This window comes from Artemia franciscana, chromosome 9 (genome assembly GCF_032884065.1).
Source record: "Artemia franciscana chromosome 9, ASM3288406v1, whole genome shotgun sequence".
Lineage (NCBI taxonomy): Eukaryota > Metazoa > Arthropoda > Branchiopoda > Anostraca > Artemiidae > Artemia > Artemia franciscana.
The window spans coordinates 4756935-4774991 of NC_088871.1; the positions used below are offsets into that span (position 1 = coordinate 4756935).

Genomic DNA, 18057 nt, shown 5'->3' on the forward strand with positions numbered 1-18057 from the left:
AGTGACATATAGCAATCGCAAATTCTGTCGGTCTGTCTGTCTGTCCCGGTTTTGCTACTTTAGGCTCTTCTAGGTCAGCTAGGACGATGAAGTTTGGCAAGTGTATCAGAAACCAGACCAGATTAAATTATAAATTGTTGTTTACCCGTTTTGACCATCTGGGGGTGGGGTGGGGGGATGGTTAAATCGGAAAAATTAGAAAAAATGAGGGATTTTTAACTTACGAACGGGTGATTGGATCCTAATGAAATTTGATGTTTGAAGGATATCGTGTCTCAAAATTATTATTTTAAATCCTGACTGGATCCGATGACATTTTGGGGAGTTGGGAGGGGGGAAACCTAAAATCTTGGAAAACGCTTAGAGTGGAGGGATTGAGATGAAACTTCGTGGGAAAATAATAATAAGTCTCAGATATGTGACTGACATAACTGTAACGGATCCGCTCTCTTTGGGGTAGTAGGGGGGGGGGTTGAGGTTTAATTAAAAAAAATTGGAAAAAATTAGATATTTTTAATTTACGAAGGAGTGATCGGATCTTAATGAAACTTGATGGTTGGAAGGATATCGTGTGTCAGAGCTCTTTTTTAATGCTGACCGGATCAGGTGACATTGGGGGGAAGCTGGGGGGAGATCTTAGAACATCCTGAACTGTACATAATTGACCTTTCAGTTCATCAAGATGGTCAAGCTGTTATTTTATTCATAATTTAAATTAAATAGAAATGTTCAATTAATCACTATCTCCTTCATCATTAATTTATATTGGACATTAAAAAGCCTCAAGAAACTGGGATTTGTCTTCAGTTAACTCAGAAAGGAGGCAATAATTTCAAATGTTTAAACACCATGGAATATGAATTTAAGTAGATGATGGGAACATTTTCAAGTACTAATGCTTCTTTGTACTTTTTTTAAATTAATTTTTTTTTGGTGGGGAGAGAGTTCCTTATGCAAACAGAATAACGATCTTCCCAAGACATTCTTGGCCAACAGGGCATATATTATCTCATTTGCTGAGATTTGCTGATTATATCTCATTTGCTGTCATTTTTGACAGGAGCAGGTTGTGAGCGAGCTGCCCAATCATTATCTTTCTTAGTTAGGCTCAGAAACAGCTATGGCAGAATCATAAACGCATTTTCTGGACGGGTGAGAATCAACCCAAAGACTCATGAACTACGCGTTTGACCAGGAATACTTTATCTTCAAATATCTTCCAAATACTAAATATCTTTAATCAGAAAACTAGCCTATTAATCATACACTGGTATTCAATATCTTTATATTTTTTCAGAGCTGTTCATTAAATTTAAAAAAAATGCCTGATCCTTCCTCAGGCTCATGTAAAATTATTTGAAAACCACGCTACTGCTTGTCAGCTTACTGGCTTCGTTCCCAGCGAGTCTACTGTACTGCAAAAGGGCAGTTACCGCGCAATAGCGGCAGTGGTAGCACCTGAAAAATCGTCGCCTGGAACAAATCCGCCCTAATATCATAATAACATGAACATAATCCCTGTTCTTTTACATGTCCAATGGGATTTTCACTTATAGGGGTTTAACCCCTAAAAGATAACAACAAATACCTATCTGGCCACGTGTCACTTGAAACGACATAAATAACTGCGAGAATAACAACATTGGTCACTTTATGTCAGTGTAAGCAAACCGTGAATTGCTTAACTGATTTTTAGAGGCAGCAGTCAGTAAAATTTGTATTGTGTGCATTCTAAGTAACAAATACCGGGTAATACAATATTTTTTTTTGGGGGGGGGGGAAGGTTTAGAATGATTGTAAAGGGCTCTTTACAGGAGAAGTTTATATTCAGAAATAAGAAAATATGTCCTTTAATTTTGATGAATAATTTTTAAATAATACACCTGTAGAATTTAAAAATTCCTAGTCTGATGAAATATATTCCTTAAAAGTGTTGAGTTCTAGGGCCCAAAAAAAAAAAAAAAAGAGAATAATAATATATAGATTAAGAATCCCTTGAAAATCTTGTCAGAACTTTAGAGTTTTGTCTAGTCACAATAATGTCGGCCACTTTTTACTTATCAAAAATTGGTTGATCCCTACCAACCAGACCATTGTACGAACAACCCTCCATTTCCGTTGCGTTCTCTTTAACCATGGTTGCCTAAGAGCTCGACAATTTTTTCTCAATCATTACTAACGATCTTGTTAAAATCCCCATTGACTCAAAGGATACTATGTCCGGGTATAGTTTTGAAGACAAGAGTTCAGTCTTTATAATGCACCTCTTTTGGTTCACGTCTCCAAAATCTCATTTAATCATTTGTTTTGGAACTACTTTGACCATTCCGATTTCAAATCTTGTTTCATAACCAATGGAGATCAAGTTGTTTCTACTTCTGAGCAGTTGCTTTCCATTTAACAGCCATTGTACCTATGGGATAACCATGACGTGTAGTTGATATCACGTCCTTCTACAACTTTTCTAGCTTTGGCAGTTAAAGTAACTCTCGCATGTTACTCCAAGAATTGGATTTTTATTCTTATTTTAAATATACAAGTTTCATCAAGTTTTGACTTGCCTATCAAAAGTTATGAGCTTGAGAAAATTTCCCTTATTTTCGAAAACAGGAGGAAACACCCCATTCAAGTTACAAAATCTTGATGAAAATTGCACCATCAGATTCAGTGTAACAGAAAACGATACTATAAAGGTTACAAGCTCCTATCTACAAAAATGTAGAATTTTGGATTTTTTTGCAAGAAGAAAGATCACGGATGCGTGTTTTTTTCTGGGGTGAGTGCATCGAACCAGTGGTCGTCGTTTTTGTCGTAAGAGGTCTCGTTTCGAAGTAAATTAAAGGTTCTAGTGCCCTTTTCGAGTGACCATAAAAATTTGAGGGCAAGAGGCGCTCCTCCTACGCTCATTTTTTCCCGAATTCATCAGATAAAAATTTTGAGATATCCATTTTATTCAACTTAGTTAAAAATTTAATAGCAATGACTATGATTCACCTAATCTCCTACAGTCTCTGGAGGAAGGGCTCTAAGTTATAAACTTTACCCATTATTTACAAATAGTATTGGTTATTGGGAAGTATGCAAACGCTTTTAGGAGGGATTTTTCTATTGGTGGGGGGTTGGGAAGAGGGGGATATGTGAGAGGATCTTCTCATGGAGAAATTTATCATGGGTGAAGAGAATTTCCATGGAGGGGCTTACAGGATTTTCCAGTATTATTTTAGAAAACAACAATGAGAAATTTAAACAAAAAACAAGTTTTTTTTCAAATGAAAGTAAGGAACTCCATTAAAATTCAAAACGAGCAGAAATTATTACGTTTATGAGGGTGTTTTTCTCGTCTTCAATATTTCACTGTTCACGCTAAAGTATTTTTAAGTAATTTCAAAAGAGCTATTTATTCGTTTAAAACAACCTTTGTGATGCAGGGGTCATTCGCAAACAATTGGAACACAATTCGAAGTTTAGGGTAAAGATCAAAGCGTTAAAAAGGGTTCAAACCCCTTATATACATAATAAAATATACGAATATAGAAGTTTATTGTGTAGGTTAATTTTTAAGTTACGTATAATTAAAACTAAAAAAATATTCGAAAATAAAATTAAAAGTTCTAGTGGCCTTTTAAAGAAACCAACACAATTTGACGGAAACTAGGCCCCCTCGCACGCTCCTTTTTTCATAATCGTTCGATGAAAACTTTGAGAAAGCCATTTAGCCAAAAAAGTAAAATTAATAAGTAAATTTCGTTTTAATTATTCATGTACGGTGAGCTAAAATCAAAGCCTGCAAAAATTCAAAAACATTAAGAAATTAATTAAAAAAACAACTTTGTTCAAATGAAGGTAAGGAGCTACAATCCAGCATAAAGGGAACAGAAAGTATTACGTATATTTGGGGGTTCTTCCCCTCCTCAATACCTCCATTTTTACGCTAAAGTATTTTTAGTAACTTCAAAACACTATTTATTCCAATTGAACAGGTTTTCTGATTCGGCGTCATTGTTAAAGAATTGGAACCAAATCCGAACTTTACCTTAAAAAGCAAAGTATTAGCAAGGGGGCAAACTCCCTCATATACATAACAAAATTAAGAGCATAGAAGTTATTTACGAAAATTAATTTCCAAGTTGCTTATATTTATTACTAATAAAAATGTTCGTAAATAAAATTAAAAATTCTGGTGACCTTTAAAAGTAACCGAATAAAATGGAGGGCAACTAGGCCCTCTACTCCACCCCTTTTTTCAAAATCATTTGATCAAAACCATGAGGAAGCTATCTACCCAAAATAAACTATAATTATGCAATTTTCATTTTAATTATTCTTGTACAATGAGCCAAAATCAAAACCTACACTAACGCAAAAACGTTCCATTAAAACACCATTAGAGTACCATTAAAACTCAAAACTAACAGAAATAATTCCGTATATGAAAAGGGTTATCCCCTCCTAAACACTCGCTCTTTACGCTAAAGTTTGACACTTTCTCACAACTACTTTTTCAACAATAAAAACTGTACTGTAAAGAGAAAAAAAATACTATTAAGAATAAATTTTAAATTTTCTTTTAACTAAACTGATTTATTTTAAAATATAGCTATGAACAGTAATGTGCTTTTGCATAGTTGTTATTGTGAAAGATTCCCTAGATGTTTCTTAGTGTAATGTAAAGCCCTCACGCCGTATCGAAGTTGATATTTAAAAAAATTCAATGACAAATTCAGCAGACAACAAGATGCAGTAAAAAAAAAAGTAACTTTTACAGATTGCACCCCCTTTCTTGGATTATAAAATAAATAGAAAGAAGCAAGCTACGAGGTCATATGAAAAAAACTTTGCAATCAGCCGGGAGACTTGAATTGTTTAATTGTCGTGTATATACTACTTTAGGTTCAGAACTATGTTCTTCTCCTTTGGGTACGACAATAATTCAATAGCATATATTTTCTATCATTTGATTTTCATTCAGCACAAAGGCTACCATTGTATCGAGATTCTAGCTGATAGAACTTTCGCAAAGCACAAAAAAAGTGTTGTTGCAAACACGCAACAATATCAGCAGGTAAACGTTGCACACATGTACCCGTTACTCTGTTGTAACAACTTTTATTGTTTGTATTAATACTCTTTTAATTTAACCCCCCCCCTCCACTCTTTCTTTTAATTTTCTTAATTGATATCTAAAATTATACCTGCTAAGGTGCCTCACCACCTTATTTTAGGTTAAATTCAATACTAGGCATAAGACCAATGCAAAGGATTGGGGTCATGAAATCGTATTTTTTAAAGCGAGCAGAAAATAGTTTTCAAAATTATCACTGTTTTAACGTAAATCTGGCAAATTTTTCATGAAATAATATGAAACAAACCAAGACGACTGGGACAGAATTTTCAAACCAGTGAAATTTCCTAGGGGGTCCCAGGACGGATGGAAACCATGTCCAAGACCCATAATAACAATGATAGAATTAAATGCAGGCAATTCATTGATCATTGGGCTCGCAATTCATTCACATCTAATAGCATGTGGAAGTACATTTCCAAATTTCAAACAGCAGGGTGCTAGACATACATATATGATGGTTTTCAAAAATTAGACACATAGGGAAATTATGTCAGTTACAGAGGAGAGGGGTCTTGGTATATTAATTGCAAAGGATCTGAAGTTTATTCTCAAATCAAAGGTAGTTACAGCCAAATCCTTCCTTACCCATCAAGTAGACCTTCATCAGCTACCCTCTAGAGCAGGGGCCTCCAAACTTTTCAATGTAAGGGCCATATTATATATTTCCCATATTTCTGCGGGCCGAAGGGATAAAAATTGAGAGAAAAAAAAACAAATCAGTGCCAGTAATTTAATTTCCTCAAATATTAGAGTATAAACCTAAAAAAATTAAAACATATCTAGTTGGAAAAAAAAAAACAGGGTAAACTAAACAGACTCCTGTTTATAGTTTTATGCAACAAAATTAGTGTGACGAATGATACTGTCGTTTTGATTTTAAAATTTCATTAAAATCAGGTTCCAGATTAGATGAGCCAATTGTAAGAATAGACTTCAAATGATCATCAGACAAATTTGCTCGATAGTTACATTTCACATATTTCATTTTGGAAAATGTTTGTTCACACGAGTATAATGTACCAAAAATGGACACAAAACTACAAGCAAACTTTATCAAATTTGGAAACTGATCTGGGTGCAGACTCTTATAAAACTCAATCAGATTTCTTTCTCTGTACTTATTTTTCAGTCTGTCATCTGCCTGGAGATCAATAATTTCCATCTGAAAAGGAGTTGGAAGCCTGATTTCATTTTCTTTGGGATCAAGGTCAGCAAATCGTTCCTGAAACTGCTTTTTCAAATTTGAAATTATTTCTTTTGCAAATGAAGAAGGAAATTCAACTTTACTTTCTGCATGAAATTTTTCACAACATGGAAAATGAGCAAAATTCTTAACTTTCACCTGGCCTTCAAGTAGCGCAAGGCTCTGAATGCCTTGACATGAACAAAGTAGTCACTGATCAAATTTGTTTTACTTTGCAATTTCAGATTCAAGTGATTCGTATGACCTGTCATATCTGCAAGAAATGCCAATTTCCAAATCCATTCTCAATCTGATAATAATGGCTGAGGTTTATTTTTCTCTGTGAGAAATAAATCAATTTGTGATCTGAGCTCAAAGAAATACAGCAAAATCTTTCCACAACTAAGCCATCTAAATGCTGTATAATAAGGCAAGTCAACAAACTCCAAATGAATTTCTTTCAAGAAATCACGGAACTGGCGATGGTTGAGTGCATGAGATCTAATGAAATTAACCACAGAAACAACAGGTTTCATGACACAAGACATATCAACATATTTTAGGCACAATACTTGTTGATGGATAAGGCAATGCAGAAAAATGGGTTTTGAGAATCCTAAAACCTCGCAAGCAGTTGTAATTTGCCCAACCAAACCTCGTTTTGTCCCAGACATATTCTTTCCTCCATCAATTGTCACATACAGCACTTGTTTCCATTCCAGGTTATATTATGTTATAGTTTTACTTTCTTCATTGAAAATGTCTTTTCCAGTTGTTGTGCTGTGCATGCTGTGAACTGATGCTAATTCTTGGGTCACATTAAATTCACTATCACCACCCTGAATGAATACTAAGAGCTGAGAGGTATCACACACATCAGTTGATTCATCCAAAGCAAGAGAATACCAGCAAAAGCTTTTTGCTTTTTCCTTTATTTGCCGACTTATCTCGCCTCCTAAATCTTCAATTCTACAAGCAACAGTATTTGACCCAAGACTTGTCATTTTGAAGAGGTTTACTTTTTCTGGACATACCTCTCCTGCTGCTTCAACTATACACTCTTTTATGATACTACCATCAGTGAATGGTTTCCCTTTTTTGCCAACACATAGGCAACCTTGTAGCTGGCTCTAGTTGAAGTTTCATTTTCAGATTTTGTCTTACTGAAAACAGCTTGTTGAGAATGCAGACTGTGCTGAAATGATTCAAACTTTTTAGTGCGTTCTGCTCCCGTGATGTGAAGATAACTTGAGCCATGTTTAGATTCATAGTGCCGATGAATATTGTATTCCTTCAGAACAGCAACACTGTCTCTACATATGAGGCATAAAGCTTTATCATTTGGTTTTACAAAAAAAAAGTACTTTATTTTCATTCCGTCATTGAACTGATGACACTCACTGTCTACTTTTCTTTTTTTTGTATTTTCCATATCTGAAAACATAAGGGTAAAATAAATAAAATAATTTCGACAGGAAAAACAGCTTGTATGTGGTGCTAAAAAGCACACGAAATTCTTCATAGCGAATGGTTCGTTGTGAAGGCCGCCGCTCTGCTTACATGTGAATGCCCAACCGCGCCGCTGAGCTCCATTTCGCTTGGCTCTGCTCGTAGTGCGAAAGCACCCTAACCACACACTACGCAGTCGATGACAACACTGCTCGCAACATGTTATCAGCAGTCAAACTCTATCAACACCTCAGTTCACTCAACCCCACGCTCTATCTCACATACCCGCACAGAATACAACGAAGTCCCACTCGCCCTCCATCCCTACAATATACAGTTACACACAACTGATTGGTTGTAATGCGCAACTCATACCTACCAGTACTAGTATCTGTGATTCACACAATCAAGAGAGGGAAACGACTCGGGCTGAGTTTCCTGAGCGCCACCAGTTAACAGCCCCAGCTTTGAATAATTCTACAATGCCAGTCGTACGATAATTTTTTTTTCAAGGCCACCACATGGGGATCTGTTTGGCGGGCCAGAAGAAATTATGTAGCGGGCCGGACATGGCCCATGGGCCATAGTTTGGAGACCCCTGCTCTAGAGGTTAACATCAAAGTTAGCAAAGGTGTTGTACAATATGTATTGGAATAGAGTCATGATACATATGGTTTTTGCAAAGCACAGAAAAATAGATTACAACATTGAAAAGCATATACTATCCCCTTCTCCACAACAATTTATCCTTAGTTCTTATCAAATGTATATATTACAAATAAATAGCAAAATTCTACCACTCAGAGGGCAAATATTTAAGCTTTATCACAAGAATAAATAAATTAAAAAAGAGAAATTTCAATTTTTAAGAAAGATGAAAAAAAATGAAACAGATTCTTACCATTATCTTGTCCCATTTTGTAGCCAAATCTTGTAAGCTAGTAAAAGATTTTGCTTCAAGATAATCTGAAAAATAACAGAATCAAAATAATCAATATGGTACATTTAATTATCCTAACAGTTTAGTATCATTGCAAGCACACTAACACACTTGGAGAGGAGTTCTCCCTTGACATTGACTCAGGCAAAAAAACCTTTGGGAAAAGATTTGGCATCAAAATAAGCATTTTAACATGTTTAGTTCAATCCTCCAGGAAAAAAACTATCAGGGGAAGTCCATGTACGCTTTTGGGTTTCCTGGTGGGGAAACCATGAGCCACCAAAACCTAGGCCACAGCCAGCAAACATATCCATCAATCATAAACCATTATCATTTATAACACCCAAACCATGTTGTCCAATCACTTCAGGTGCATAATTATGACTATTGCCAAATTTAGCATTAAAATCACCAAATATAATTAAAATATCATGCTCAGGTACTGTAAACAAGCTATTTATGAGAAATTGTTTTGCAGTTATATTAAACTTTTGCACAAAGTTGCATTTCTGTTTAGCATTTTATGGACAAACTTCCAAATGGATCAGCCAATTAAAAGCCCAATTTTCATTAACTATTTACAAAAACAGTTTTCTTGCATTTTTACTGGCTTATTAAATCGCTATTGTACCTATAAAGTGCTAAATGGAAAAGCACCATAAATTCTCACAGTAGCTATTGCCAAATATGTCATTTTATATGATAATTATGGAATATTATTGCTTATGATTACTTTTTTGGCATACTTTAAAGATATGAAAACTTCACAAGTAAACTGCAATTGAAGTTGGAAAATACAGCTTTTTCTCATGCATAAATCTGAATTGAATCTAATCAAATTCAAAAATAATGGTTGCACTTTTACAGGTAAGAAGTAAACTTTCCTTGCCAATGCATATTTTCAACCTTGTTAGAACCAGGCACCACCATATCCAAAGATTATTCATTTACAAGCTACATTATTAATAACAAGATTTTTGTTGTTAGTGATGCTTGCATTTCAAAGAAATATAGCATTTAGGCTAACTGTGATGAATTTTGAATCACAGTTTGTTTTCTGTTGTATTTATTTTTTCAACTAAAAAAAGCTAGATGACACAAATCTACAATATAATTCTGTATTGGTGGGTGATTTTATAGCATAATGCAAAAGCTATATTTTGAGCCAATTTTGTGTTGAGATTACAACTTTTTATACAAACCCTGAAAAATTCATTTTCTTTTATTTTTGATTCAGTGAAACATGTTGATCATATGCAGTAGCAAAAAGTACAAGCTAAAATAAAAGAAAAAGCGTTTCATTTTACAGGTAAGGGCAAAACGTGCATTTATTTTTCATCTTAAGCTAGTGAAAATCTAGCACTAGCATGTCCACAAACAAAATGTTTATAAGCCAGAGGACAGAAGGAATGATAAACCCCCTACTGCTCAAGTTGTTCATTCATTGGTGCATTACAGAACTTTTTTTTTCTTTTTTTTTTTTTTAGTTTCTTTCAGCTTAGCATGAGACAAGACAAAGTGAAGTGACAAAATGAATAGAAAACGTATAATTTGGGCTATATGTTTGCACATTAGAGGGAAGGGGGTGAAGTATTTGGACAGTATGAAGTCAGAAAACAATTTTTACTGCATAATATGCAGAATAATTGTACCCAACACACTAGGCATGCACACCCACTATACTTTATCCCCACCCCCTAATGTGCAAATATATAGCCCAAATTTGTTTCTAAAGTATTATATTTTTTGTCTTACTTGGGCTTATTCTATTTGAGAATCAGAAAAACGTATTGGAAGAATATTAGGTAGGAGATATATTAAAAAGTACTGAACCTTGTTTAGTATAGAAACTTCTTTACATTATAAAATTTCGTTGCTTTTAAACATTGCATTTGTATAGGCTACACCCTAGGGTTAGAGACCATCACAAACATTGCAAAGAGCATAAAAGTAGAAATTATATGGTGCTACTCTTTTTGTTCTACAGCAAACAAAGTTAGAGCAAAGGGTCTAAATCATAGACAGACTCTATTATGTTTACATTCAGTCTAAGACACTGTCCATGTTTATGAAAGATATATTTTAATCAAAATATTTTCAAAGAATATGCATTGTCCAAATAGGCTACTGGGGGTGTTACTCATTTACAATTTTGTGGCAAACTTAACATTATATTTAGAATGAAAGGGAAGATTTTTAACCTTTTTCAACTGGTACAAAAATAAAGAACAGGGTGTCACTTTAAGGGCTCAAATAGAATTTTTAATAGTAGCAATTAGCACATTCACAAAAAGCACAAGCCTAATAAATTTCACTGAGTAATGGAATAATCTTCTACCCACCAAAGTTATAAAAAAAAATCACCCATTCATTTTATAACAAAGTAATTGGGTAATAAAAAAGTTATATATACCATATGATCACATACTGTAGTACTGATATGTTCAGGTACTTATGGATAATAGGAACCACACCCAAGAAGCAAAGTTAGTGATAATTTAATGTGCCCCCTATCATTCTGCTCCCCTAGACCTGAGCCTATTGGTAAATCCAGGCCTGGATGAATGTATGACTGTGAAGTTCTAACTTAACATTATATTTAGAATCAAAGGGAAGATTTTTAACCTTTTTCAACTGGCAAATAAATAAAGAACAGGGCTCAAATAGAATTTTTGATAGTATTAATTAGCACATTTACAAAAAGCACAGGCCTAATAAAGTTCACTGAGTGATGCAATAATCTTCTACCCAGCAAAGTTAAAAATTAAAATTCATATTGATAATTTTAATGCATTGGCCCTAAGGAGCGCAGCAAAGGCAGTGGGAGAACATGGGATTTTAAAAAGACTAATTCAGTAAGACTACCAATAAGTGAAGGTGACTTTGGGTATCGAGAACATCGATCAGATGGACAGCTTCACTTAGCAGGGTACGGTAGTGTTATTAGTTTAGACTGTGGGCACATTGAAGATGTTAAAAGTAGAACACCCAAGGCCCAGGGTGTTCATTCACGGTTTAAAAAAAATCTTGGAAAAATGGGAGATAAGTCTAAGAACCAAGATTATAATAACGGGGTTACCCTGTGCAGGACAAATTTTTAGAGGTTGATGCCGAGCATGCTTCGCCAGCAGCTGAATCTATCAAGGCTCTACATATTTTCAATGGAGTCTTTAGTTCCGAGAAAAACTGATTTAGTTAAATTTCGTAATCAGGGATCTCAGAGAGATAACTATAAGGGTTGTCACGAAATTACAGCTCGTGCCCGTCACCCGTATCCCTTTTGAGAACGTTTTCAAGGCTTGTTAGATAATTTATATTGACTCCCAGATAAAACATTGACATGTTTTTTTTTTAACATCTAAATATATATTTTGTGGTCCTAAGCCCAAGGAATTTCAAATCTGGGTTTCTGTGATATTCCTTTATATAAGCGAAATTTATTTTTATTGTTTCATTCTATATGCAAATTTCTTTATGCAAAATATTCTTTGATTAAAGTTTACGTTATTGAACTTTCGTTGGCAACCGAAGAATTAATCTGAAAAAAAATCTGACTGAAAGAATTGATTTAGACATATCAAATATCGAAAATAAAATATCGATATATCAGTTAATCAAAATATCGCGCAACACAACTGATGACTAACGCATCCAAATTTGGTACCCAACTTATGATAAATTTGATCAGGACGATTTCAGGATTTAGGTGGAGCCTAAAGAGAACCTGATGGTTTTTGAACTCATTTAAATGACATCAAAATTTAGGCAATGTTCTGTTTGAACGTGTGTATCACAAAGTTAAAGATTCAAATTTCTAAGGCAGTCAAAATCCGAGGATTTTGAGGATACATTTCTGGTGAATTACCCTTCATTTTAATCAGGAGGACATCAAGATTTATATGGAGCTAGAGAGCCTGAAGGTTATTGAACTCAATTAAATTACATCAAAATTTAGGTAATGTTCTGTTTGAACGGGGGAATCACAAAATTAAAGATTCAAATTTTCTAGGTAGTCACAAATCCAAGGTACTTCCTATACATTTCTGGCGAACTTCCCTTCTTTTTTTATCAGTACTTAAAGGGAACCTTTTTATCTTTAATATCAAAAAACAATATGCTTTTCTGATGAAGATAAAGAATAAAATTAAAACTAGAAAAAAATTACTGTTTCGCAGTTTATGCAATATTTAGTCAAAAGAAATGTGTTTCAAGTAAACTGGTTTGTGACTTTTATTATATATTCATAAAATTGAGTTTAACATCAATACTGAAATTTTTTAAGACTGCTTGACTTCATGGCCGGTAGAAGACTTTTGAAAGCTTAGTAAATTAGCATTTATTTTCAAGAGGCCACTTAAGGATTTTTCTGCTTTCAAATCCTGTTTTGTTGCGTTGGTTTGTGTTCTCAGTAACACTTTAGAAAAATCATTAAAACTTAATAAAGTAATTTCTTGTTTATTTTTAGGTTCTAAAATATACACTATAAACATTAGAAAAGTATCTTTGTCCTACTCCCAAGTAGGAATCCTAAAAAGCAACATATATATTCGTTAAAACATGGCTATAAATATAGATGTCACTTTATATCTTTATTAAACATTCCCTTTAAAAATCTGTATTTTTGTCAAACAAAGCATCGAAGGGATATTTCATCATTGACATTTTTATTTATCTTGGCATCTTATCCAGTATCCTTTATGAAAATTCACTTGTTTATGAAATATTATTCTATGCAAAATTTATACACATTTTCCGGCAATTCATGTTACTATTACAACTTTTCTGCCTCAAAGCTGCAAAGAATTTTGAGTTTTTGTACGAAATTATAGTTTCATTATTTTTGCTTTTTGAACTCCAACAATTTAGGAGAACCGATCATTAAAAATGAAAATACCACTATTAAAATCATTATAGCCGAGAAACCAAAACAGGATAATTTCCTGTTTTATTTCTTTACTGATAAGAAAATAAGAAGAAGTTTAGAAATATAATAAAATAGAAGTAGCACATGAATAGGAAACCTTTATATAATCTATGTTTAAATAATTTAAACATAAGTAATTGTTAATTAATTAAGGATTTACATTAATAATTAAATAATTTTAATTAAAAACTATTTAAATAATTATTTAAGCACACTTAAATAATGTAACACATTTAAACACATAATAAAGCACTAAACATGGAAATAACAACGATACGCAATATCACTAAACAATGTTGATGAGGACAGGTACTAAATGCTCATGCTAAAATTATAAAAAACCATACCAGACATACACAGTACAGTATAAAAACATAGTGTATCGTGTATATTATACATACATAGTATATCATATAAGCACAAATGACACAAGAAAAAAAAAAAAAAACTAAATTCACATATACAGGAAATAAATTTGAACATTAGTGCACAGCCTATGGCGATACCATTCCATATTTCTAAACAATAATGTATATGGTACCAATTTTTCTGTGAAGAACAAAGTTTTGAGTTATTCTGGGCAATTCATATAGAAATAGATAGTTTCAGGGTCAAAAAGTTTAGACCTTCCGATCAATAAGGAGTTCTGATACAAAGGTATTAACGAAAGCAAACATTTAACGAACATACTTCATCTAGAATAGTTGAAAGATCTAATAAGCATACATCCAGGGTGAGTGTGACTCCTAAGGTCCCAGGAAAAATGGTCCTAGATTCAAGTAAATGACTCATAGTTCATAGGTAGATTTCAGTAGAAAAATCTAGCATATTTGGCCTTTGCTAACATATTACTGTACACTATGATACAATTATAATCAAACGTGAAACAGAATTTGTCGATGTCAGTTTGAATATAAAACATTTTTAAAGGGGAAGAACCGTGGCAATTTTTAGTACTTTACGAAAAGGTTTTTTGATTAAATTGAATAATATTAAAATATAAAACAAGTTCTGTTAAAGCGTGTTCGTAGAAAAAAGTTAAAGGTCAAAGTCGTCTAAGTGGTTATATATCAGAGGAACTAGCCATTTTTTGACAACACACCTTGTTTTCCAAAATAAAGTTCTTCTGATGCAAATAAAGAGCGAAAACGGAAGAAGCGAAAACCGTACTGTTGAAGTAAATAGATTCTTCAAAGGTTCCACATATTAGTAAATGAGTTAAGCTAACTCGGCGAAGGTCAGTCCTCGCATTCAATTTAGACGAGTTTATTCAGAACCAGTGGTTGGAGGAGGAATCCCCCCGGTATTTTAGCACTTTTCAAGGGTAATAAGAGGCAATAGATTCTTGTATATTGGCTAACAGATTGACTTAAGACAGCGAAGGTCATTACACACATGTTTAACCTGTTTATTCTGAACCATCGTCTGGAGTAGGATGCCCCTGGTACTATAGCAATTATCCAAGGGCAACAAGAGGTAATGAACCCTTAAATGAATCATTTTGGCTAACGAATTGATTTAACTCGTTGAAGATCACCACATACATATTTAACCTATATATTCTGAACTGTGAACCCTTTTTTTAATAACATGAATACAGTCTCACTCAAAAGAACTATGGAGGGAGTAGCAAGAACGAAATACAAAAACTACAAAAAGACATTTTAGGCAACATTATAAAAAGTTATTTATAAAAAGGCGCTCTTTTAATATATGTATTCTGACTCCCAAAAACTGTGGGACAATAGCCCTGGATTATGTAAAGAACCTAGTCTTTGTCTGTACAATGATAAAATATTAATCAGATATATAAATCAGTAGTATTCAATTTATAAATATTAATTTGAATACAATACATTTAAAAAAAGGAAGAACCTTGCCTATATATCAAACTGTGTAATTATTTTTTTCTTTAGGAAAAGGTTTTTAAACTAAATTTAATGACATCGACATTTAGGTCAAGTTCGGTTTGAGCGTGTACATCATAGAGTTAAAGGTTCGGATTGTCCGAGTAGTCTATCCTAGGTACTTCATTTACACTTCTGGCGAACTCCTCTTCTTTTTAAGAAGGTTTAGTCTTTAAATCGGGGATTTTTTTAGCTTTATTTTTAAGAATGCAAAGCTTTTCTGATGAAAGTAAAGAACGAAATTGAAACTATAAGCAAACAAAATTATTGCTGCGCAGTTTCTGCGCAGTGCATATATAAAAAAAAGTTGTTCCAACTAAACTGGCTCGTGATGTTATTGCATATTTGTAGAAGCCTGGAGAACTATCGCTTTACTTGGTGTTTGAGTTTTATAGAGATTTAAAGTTGTGCAATAAAACTTCTTCATTTCATGGCAAGTAAAAGACCGTTGAAAACTCTGTAAATTAGTGTTTACTTTCTGCAGACTATTAAGGATTTATCTGCTTAGTAATCCTGATTTGTCGCGTCAGGAATAGGTCAGTTATGTCTAATCCTGCTTTGTGCTCTCGCTAAAAGCTTGAAAATACTAAGTAACCATCGTTTTGTAAAGTTATTTCTTGTTCGTTTTTAAGTTTTAAACTATTAGGAAAATAAACCCACGATAGACCTTGGGAAAAATTATTCGTCTAGATGATTCCAAAAATTCTTTTCCAATTCTTTGTCCAATATGGGCTTCACTTAGCAATTGTTTAAAATATTTAGACAGATTCATGTTATCATTATTGGAATTTTTTTTGCAACAAAGCTGCAAAGAATTTTGAACTTTTTCTGAGAAAGTATACTTTATTATTTTTACTTCTTGAGCTCTAACAATTTAGAAAACATTATCATCAGAAATGAAAAAATGACACCATTGGAATCACAATGGTCAAGATATCAAAAACAAGAAAATTTATTCTACATTTAAGACGGAGTGAAAAAAGAGAAAAATAGAAATAATACATAAATAAGAAACAAATTTAAACAATAACACACTAAATATGGTAATAACAACGACATGCAACATTATATCATACAAGAGTATATCATACAAGCATAAATAACATAGGAAACAATACTAAACATACATAAAAGAGAGACAAATTTTAATATTAATGCACAGCATTTGGTCACGACGACAACATACAATATTATACCAATCATTCACTGACAAAGTTTTTGGTTATACTGGGCTGCTAATATAGAAATAGCTAGATCAGGGTCACTGAGTTCAGATCTCGGATCAATGGAGAGTTTGATCCTGAAATATTAACCAAAATGAAAACTTAGCAAATCTACTTCGTCCTGAATGGTGGAAAGATTTAAATATTATGCTTCCAGGATCAATGCAAATCCCTAGCTCCCAAAGACAATGGCCCTAGATCATATAAATGACCCATTGTCGTAGTTAGCTGTTAGTAGAAAAGGCTTGCATGTTTGGTCTTCACTGTCCAATTATCTTGAAACTCTTTTTGAAATCTTGAAATTGTACCTTCATCAATTTACCCTAGATTACGCTGCATCAAGGCAAGACCTGGCTTGTGACTGTGAGAGTTTAATAACCGCATCTGGATTTTTCACAATTTTTGCGCTGTTTGTTACGGGGCCCCTTAGATTTTTATGCAGAAAGGGGCCCATGCCTGTAAGTCCCTTTGAAATGTCCTTTTGCTAATTTCATTTACGGAGGCGAATTTTTTACTGCATAATTAACGATGTCGGTCACAAAAAAGCATTTCGACGAGCGTATGGATGACCTAAAGCAAATGATCGAAAATCTTCGTAAAGAGAATTCAGCTCTGAAACAAGAGAATTCTGATTTGAAAAATGCAATTATAGCGGTTAAAGAACAGTGTTTGAGTACGGAATTGTACGTAAAACGCAAAAATCTGCTGATTCACGGAATTCCTAATAAGGATAGTGAGAATATTGAAGAGACAGTCCACGAATTTTTATCAGGAATGCCAGTACAAAACTCGAAGGATATAAAATTCACGGCAATGTACAGAATTAGAAACAAGACCAAACGCCTTCCCGTTCGAACTCTCGCCCCCTTTCGGACCCTATTTTTTGTCTCTGTTCTGAATCTTAGGCATAAAGATAGTATCATGGCTTGTGTTGGTAGCCTAAAAGGCACAGGAAAGAGCATCAGTAATGACCTACCATCTGAACTGGCAAAGCGTCGGAAAGAACTTTTGAGTACGGCTTACAAGCTTCGAAATTCCAAAGTAACCGCTGAGAAAGTATCTCAAACTAAAGTCATGCAACAGGGTACTAAACTATGGCTAGAAACAAAAAAAACTTCTAGCTCAAACTGGGTTAAGTTCAGTGATGCATGCCATGACCCCCTCGCCTTGGTTTTATCCGCAGTTATTAGTGATGGTGCTTCTGACGCGTGACGTAAACTATCGAGTATTTTCGCCTCAGTAAAGTCTTGGGATGCAATTTTGCTGCTCTTTTTTTGCAACGTCCGTATCTGTGTGTGTTTTTTTT

General features: G+C 33.7%; 1 protein-coding gene across 1 annotated transcript in view; it reads right to left on the bottom strand.

The window, feature by feature from the left end:
* Positions 1-8701, bottom strand: part of LOC136030918 (GATA-binding factor A-like) — a 119473-nt gene extending 110772 nt beyond the window's left edge. Inside the window, exon 1 of the mRNA XM_065710024.1 lies at positions 8659-8701. The gene's annotated coding sequence lies outside the window, so the exon portion shown is untranslated. The remainder of the gene's footprint in view (positions 1-8658) is intronic.
* Positions 8702-18057: the final 9356 nt, after the last annotated feature.